The 7,888-nt window shown below is 46.1% G+C and overlaps 1 pseudogene; it reads right to left on the minus strand.

Annotated features, from left to right (window-relative positions):
• Positions 1-6,791: 6,791 nt before the first annotated feature.
• LOC147014999 (signal recognition particle RNA) lies at positions 6,792-6,932 on the minus strand (annotated as a pseudogene).
• Between the last annotated feature and the right edge of the window lie 956 nt (positions 6,933-7,888).

Raw genomic sequence — 7,888 nt, forward strand, 5'->3', positions numbered from 1 at the left:
AAAAATGCATCAGAACATGAAACAAATACATGTTAAAATTAGATTACCGCACAATAAACATAAAACGAGAGGCACATAATGTAAAAAACTAAGAATAAAGGAAATAATAAAATTATTCATTTACCTTTTAACTGCTATTCTCGTTACTTTTTGGCCTCTGTTTACTGGTCCTTATCAGCAGTGTTTTTTGCCTCGCGTTTCGTGAAGAATTGATCCAATGACGTCTGCTTTTGCCGGCTTTTAACAATCCGTCGGAAATGCGCGAGGCAGACATCGTCATAGTGCGCGATAGCCCGACTTGTGAACACTTTTTCCGGGTGATTCTTTTCAACAAATTCCGAGACTTCATGGAATTTTCCTAAAATGTCTTTGATTTGGGCTGATGGAACAATGGCTGCCTCCTCCTCCTCCTCCTCCTCCTCCTCCTCCTCCTCCTCCTCGTCCTCTTTGAACTCCTCCTGCACCGCGGTGTGTTGCATCACCTCCAATTCCTGCAGCTCCTTCGTCGAAAGCTTCTCGTTGTGCTCCTGAATCAGCTCGTTGATGTCGTCGTCATCCACCTCAAGACCCATGCCCTTTCCCAGCGAAATAATTTCGCCATGGCGAAGAACAGAGTGAAGTCCAGTCCTCCTTTTAAACTTCTCGAACCACCCACGCGATGCCTTAAACTCCTGGTGTAGTCCTTGCGCCGAATTTCCCTCGCCTGTATCCTCCTTCACGAGGTCAGTGAAGATGGCGGTTGCCTTTGCGCAAATTATGGCCTCTGTCACTGTGTCACCAGTGATCTCTTTCTCCTTTATCCACACGAGTAACAACCTCTCCATCTCATCGTTCACTGCCGACCTCCTCTTGAAAATGACAGAGAGGCCTTTGGAAGGAGCCATAGCTTTTAGGGCTTCTTTTTGTTTTATTATCGTGCCGATCGTAGATATATTACGGCCATATTCTTTTGCGAGATCAATCAAACGCATCCCCTTTTCATACCTTTCTATTATCTCTTGCTTTGTTTGTATGGCCAGAAAAACTCTCTTCTTCTTCTTTTCTCCTTGTCCACTTTTCTTCATTGCTTTCTTGGGGTCCATTGTGAATAAAAGTTACTGTAATCCACATGCGTACTGTACTGTAACACTGTCCGAGCACTTCGTAGCGGGACCATAGACTGTATACAGTATAACTATATTTACAGAGCGGGACGGGGACACGAAGAGCATGCTGGGATACACGCATACGCAAAGGGTTGCCAGGCAGATTTTAGGCGATAGCCAATGGCAGAGCAGCTACAAGTTTGTTTACGTTCGGGAAACTCTGGGAGCAGTGAAAAGCAGCGCGTACTGTACTGTATTTTTGACTTCGTATCCTGAAACGCCTTCGTAACTAGAGGCAATATTTTCCCGTTCAGGCACTTCGTAACCTGAAACATTCGTTTGTAGAAACATTCGTAAGTAGAGGTACCACTGTATATATATATATATATATATATATATATATATATATATATATATATATATATATATATATATATATATATATATATATATATATATATATATATATATATATATACATAAACATGGATACACATATATCGACATATATAGAAACATCTATATTGTTGTAGATTTCCCACCCGTCGGCGTGCGAACGACCGCGTTGAGCCAATAGCGGTCGCTTCGCCCACCGAACGGACAATCCAGTCGTGACTTTCTGGAACAACGCCAGAAACCAGTCAAGGGTGGGTTTTTAATCCTACCACGGCCCAGTCCATATTCTACCCGCGCGAAATAGGGTCAATCGCCGAATATCGATATACCTAAGTACCCGCTTGGAGCACAGCACGTCCCTGCGCGCGCTGCCGTGCAAACCTGGCATGGTCCCAAAAATAGCTACGGCCGCTACTCGGCGTTGCACTCTTATGGACTCATTCTCCCGTGCCACGACGCTCACACATTCCACCATGGCACCTGGACATGCGGTTGCATGTTCGCGCATGCCAACCGCCATCTCCCTCACCTACAGCGCTCTCACACACGCGGTCTCTCTCACACACACTGTTCCTTCCACCCTCGGTGTTTCTCTCACATACTTCGAAACCACACACGCTGTTTCTTTCACACACGGAGTTTCTCCCTTAAACACCTTTTCACTCACGTAATGCTTGCTTTCCAGCACGCATTTCGCCACACTCGTAACCACACACTCCGGGACGACCATGCTGGGGATTTGCGCTACCTCAAGCGCTCCCGGGGTCTCCATACCCCCAAGCTCCGCGTGCACCCATTCACAGCACTTGCCCCCTCTACCTCGCAAGGCTCGACCGGACTCACCTCGTCGCGATCCGCCTCAAGGGGCCACATTTCCTCCCTTCGTTCCTGAAGGAGGCTATCTTGCTGCTTGCATCGGGTCCCAACACATTCCTCAAGCTCAACCCCAGTGTCCCTCACTACCTCCATGTGTGTGTGTTCGTCCTTTGTGTCGTCCACTTCACCCCCTCTCTCCTCTATCTCCGGTGTCTTTGTTATATCTATTTCCTGCGTCTCCGTCGTTGTCACCGCTACCTCCTTTATTATTTCGTTTTCTTCCTCGTTCCATTTTCCTTCCCATTTGAGTCGTTCTTCCTCTCTGAGCCTCTTTAGTTGTTCATTTTCTTTCCGTAGCTTTTCCATCTCCGTGGACTCAAATTTTGCTGTTTCCTTGAGTTGGTTAATTTCAAACTCATATTGTTTTTGTTTTCTACCCCACTGTCTCTCACCTTCTTCATTCTCCAATCTCATCGTTTCTTTCAATTGGTTGAGCTTTTATTCCTTGTTTTTTTTTCTTCCTGTTTCCTGTTTTATTCCTTGTTCTTTCACTATCTCCTCGTACTCCAACGTTGCTTTTTCTTTCAATTGGTCAACCTCAAATCCATGTTCTTTTTGTTTTCTATCCCACTGTCTCTCACGTTCTTCCTTCTCCAATCTCATAGTTTCCCTCAATTGGTTAATCTCCCTTTCCTGTTTCATTCCTTGTTCTGTCACTATCGACTCGTACTCCAACCTTGTTTTTTCCTTTTGTTGTTCAGTTTCAAATTCATACTCTTTTTGCTTTTTATTCCACTGTCTCTCTTGTTCCTTATTCTGCAATCTGGCCTTGGCTTCCAGCTGTTTGATCTGTTCAGTGTGGTTCCTTAACGTTTCATTCTCCGTTCTCTTTCTTTCCTCTCTTAACATCCTCATTTCGTTTTGTAATCCCGTTTCTTTGTTTTGGTGTTTCAGTAACTCAGAAGCTTTCTTTTCTAATTCCGTCCTCATCTCCACACCTCTTTCACATTCTTTTTCCTCATTTCATCCATTCCCTCACCGAATTCCTTGCTAATTTTGACCCAATACTTTCCTCTTTTTACCTGCTGTTCCAGGCTTTATCTTTTCTGATTGCCTATTCTTACCTCTTCCTTCAGTAGTTCCTTTCATTCGTTCTCTCACCGTTTTCTTTTAGTTTTCCCAGATATTTCTCTGTTTTGTGCCCGAAGCCCGCCAATGTCCACCAGCCTCGCCTGCCATGATCACGTGGTTTCAATCGTTGGTTGGGAGCCCTGCCTCATATCAAGCCGTTCGCTGTGCTAATTATAGCAGCCCGCTCCGTGCTGCGCTGAGATGCGGCAGCGCCGCTATTTTTCCGGCAAAGTTCATGTTCAGTATAGGGTGAGTTGCCCCACTGATTACCATTAGTGGTGGGGTGATAATAATAAGAACTGTCCGGGGCCATGGATCCTACATTCAAACACATTCCTAATCCACTCTGCACCCGTTCGCCTTGCCAGTCGTGACTTTCTGGAACAACGCCAGAAACCAGTCACGGGTGGGTTTTTAATCCCACCAGGGCCCAGTCCATATTCAACCCGCGCGAAATAGGGTCAATCGCCGAATATCGATATACCTAAGTGCGTGCGTGGGTAACCTACCGAGGGACCGTACCTCGGCGAAGGCCTGCTTGGACAGGAACCGCCAAAGCGGTCCGTTCCGTTCTGGGATAACCGAGCGGGTATTATCGCCAGACCTCGACGGACCCGATTCTATTTATCGGCTCTTTAAAAACCAACTATATTCCGAGTGCAAGATGGGGCAGTTCAATGAGGGAATGGACGCAACGAACAGGTTTACATTCACACAAGGACATTTATTATAATAAAGCATGTATGCAATTAAACAAGGCAAAACACGTATGCAATTATACAAGCAACAAAAGCATGGCAAAAGAACAACAACCGTCTACTTATTATGTACAGTCACTTGCACTTAACAGCATTTCCTACTTCTTAGACGGGCCGACGGACACACGTACGCACACACACACCCAAGAAATGGTGGCAGAGGCCTTTAATAACGAGCTCCAGCTCGGAGGACAGGTGAGCTGAAACCCAGAACCAATCTCAAACCTCTCCACCTCATGTGGTTTTCAAGTTGTTCAGACCCGGGCTCCAGCGAGAGCGAGCTGGATCCAATCACCGTGAGCTGCGATCCTTCCCGAGCTCCCGCGAATCCTCCCGCGCTTCTCAACACATGCTAGTGAGACGAGCCGCCGATCCCTCCTGTCGATGCGTCACCTCCCCGAGGAACCACCTCCCGTGCTTCTCAACACGTGTTGGTGAGACGAGGCGCCGATCCTTCCCGTCGATGCGTCGCTTCCCCGAGGAACCACCTCCAAAAAGAGGTCGATGAGTCGCACCAAGCCGGGAACCAAAATGGAGAACAAAGAGCTCCATGAACCAAGAAGAAGAAGAAGCCACCACTCGCAGCTCGAGCCGAGCGACCGGCTCAACTTCCTTCCAAGCAAAGCAGCTCGAAGCAAAAAGCTCTACTGAGCCAAGCAGAAGCCGAAGCTCACGGAACCATCAAAGCAAAAAGCCTCCTCTCGAGCCAGGCCGCAGCCGAAGCTCACTGAGCCAGCCGAAGCAAAAAGCTTCCGAAGGCCTCAACCCAAACCCAAGCCAAACAGGACCCAAAGGTCTGCTGAACGGCTACTCTCCACTCCCTTCTCCAACTCTGCCCTTCCAACTCGGCCCACGAACAAAAGAAAAGATCTCTTCCTTATCCTCTTCCGCCCTCCCCCCCACTCCCGGCGTGACTCATGACTCATGCCCCTGTGCTCCATCCCCCGCTCAGCCACGGGTGGGAGGGAGTTGTTGACATCATGAGTCACAGGACGGCAGGGTTCTTCTTGCTCTTTGCAGAAGAGGGGGAGGGATGTCTTCATTGTTCGTTCCCTAACTATTAAATCGATCCGCAGCGCATCTACTCGATTTCTGGACATTTAAACAATGGAAGGTGAGCTATCTGGGGAACAAGCATTTATTGACATAGCTGACTAAAGGAACCTGTATGTTGCGTGCAATCGAATTCCAAATTCGTAATAATATATACATATACATATAGAAACATATACATACCTATATATATCAAGACATATACATGTACACATACATATATACTTATATACATATATATACATATATATATATATATATATATATATATATATATATATATATACATATATACATACATACATATAAATATTCATACATACATATATATGTGTACATGCATCCATGTGTATCTATATATAAACAAATATATACATATAAATATATGCAAACATATACACATATTCATACATAAATATATATCTGCTTCACTCCGCGACTCGTCCCTCGACCTCAACTCCAAGCTCCGTCCCCTTCACCGTCCGATCCCCCGCAAACACACGACTCAGACTCCACGACTTCGACCACGACCCAACAATGACAACCTCGACGACGACCTCCGTCTTCCCTCGACCAGCCCGCCTTCACTCGACCAGCCGCCGCGAGTCACCTTGTGCTCGCGTCTTTATAGACCGGGGGAGGAGCGTGTATGTAAATTTGTGGATCAAATCGCGCTTGGAGGCTGGGCCACGCCACCCGATGTTCAGCCATTGGTCGGGCAAAAAGGGGGCGTGAGCCTCTCTTGATCCGAATTTCCTCCTAAAAGGAATCCACAGGCATGGCACTTGGGGGCGGGGCCACACCGCCCGACGCTCACCCATTGGACGGAGGAAAAGGGGGCGTGAACCTCCCCTGATCTGATTTCCTCTCCCGTAAAGGCATCCATTTGTACTCACGGCTCGACGCGTTCGGCAACAATCACCGAACGCGCCCTGGACAGCATGACGTTCGGTGTTGACAGGTGGTGTGGTTGATGGTTGTGGAAGGAGAAAGGCGAAGGTGGTGGGGGGTTTGCTGTGGTGGTTTGGTTGTTGGCAGGCATCGTTTGAGAATGGGGGTTAGGCGATGCTTGCGGGGTGGGGTTGTGGAGGTGAAGGTAGTGGCGGTTTGGTGTAGTTGTTCAGGGGCGTTGGTGGTGGCGATTTGGTTGTTGGGGGTGATTGGTCCAAAATAATGATAGATAAAGAAAAATGGCAAACTCAAAGCGTCGCAGCCCAGATGAATCACACATATTCCCTCTAAACAACAGGTGTGGACGAACTACACATGAACTTATCGATATATCTAACCTGAGGACCTTTCTGGTGAATTGCAAATTTCCACAGACGTAACAATATATATATATATATATATATATATATATATATATATATATATATATATATATATATATATATATATATATATATATATATATGTTCGTCTTTTGGCTGCTCCCTGTTAGGGGTCGCCACAGTGGATCATCCGTTATGATCCGCATAGTGATTTGGCATAGGTTTTACGTCGGATGCCCTTCCTGACGCAACCCTGGTCGCCTCTTACGACACAGGGATATGGATTGGGTTTCGCCATGATTCCGGGCTGCCCTACACCCTTTCATAGCACGGCCCAGTGCAGAGCTCCCGTCCTCAAGCAATCCTCCAACCCAAGCCTCCGAGTAGCCGGATTACAGGCGCACGCTACTACGCCCGGTCATATACATATATACATATATATATATATATATATATATATATATATATATATGTATATGTATATATATATATATATATATATATATATATATATATACACATATATACACATATATATACACACACACACACATATACATATATATATATATATATATATATATATATATATACATATATACATATATATATATATATATATATATATATATATATATATATATATATATATATATATATATATATATACACACACACACACACACACACACACACACACACACACACACACACACACACACACACACACACACACACACACACACACACACACACACACACACACATATATATTGTTGTGGTTACCAAATTCGCAAACCACCATTCAGGTCCCTTAGGTGAGGTATCTCGGTAAGTGCATGTGTAGTTAGGCCCAAACCCGTTGTCTAGTGGGAATACATGTCATTTATGCGAGCTGCGACTCTTCAGGATAGCCGTTTTTCTTTTACTATCTTTATTTTGGACCAACCGCCATGATCACAACCACAACATCAACCACCGACCACAACCACCGCTTCACCACAACCGCCACGACCTTCACGTCACACCTCGCAACCGTAGCATCGCCACCGTTCTTGCCCCGCTGTGGGTACCGGTGTTGGACTCATGCAGAGCGCGCGTCGAACAGCGTGTACAAAATCACGGATTTTGTGCTTCAAAAACGGATCAAAAACGACACACGCCCACTTTTTGCCGTCCAATCGGTGAGCGAGGGACGATTTGGCCCCGCCTCCAGGACGATCGATATATGCAAATTTGTGGATCAAGAAGCCTTCACGCCCACTTTTTCTCGGGCCAATGGGGAGCGAGGTGAAAGGTCAAAGGGAGGGGGTCAAAGGCGAAGCTACGGGGGGGATAAAAGGACCGTGTTCGTCAGTCAGAGCAGTGTGGAAGT

Source organism: Eptatretus burgeri, chromosome 12, assembly GCF_056783735.1.
Source record: "Eptatretus burgeri isolate ZD-2024b chromosome 12, Ebu_testis_v1, whole genome shotgun sequence".
NCBI lineage: Eukaryota > Metazoa > Chordata > Myxini > Myxiniformes > Myxinidae > Eptatretus > Eptatretus burgeri.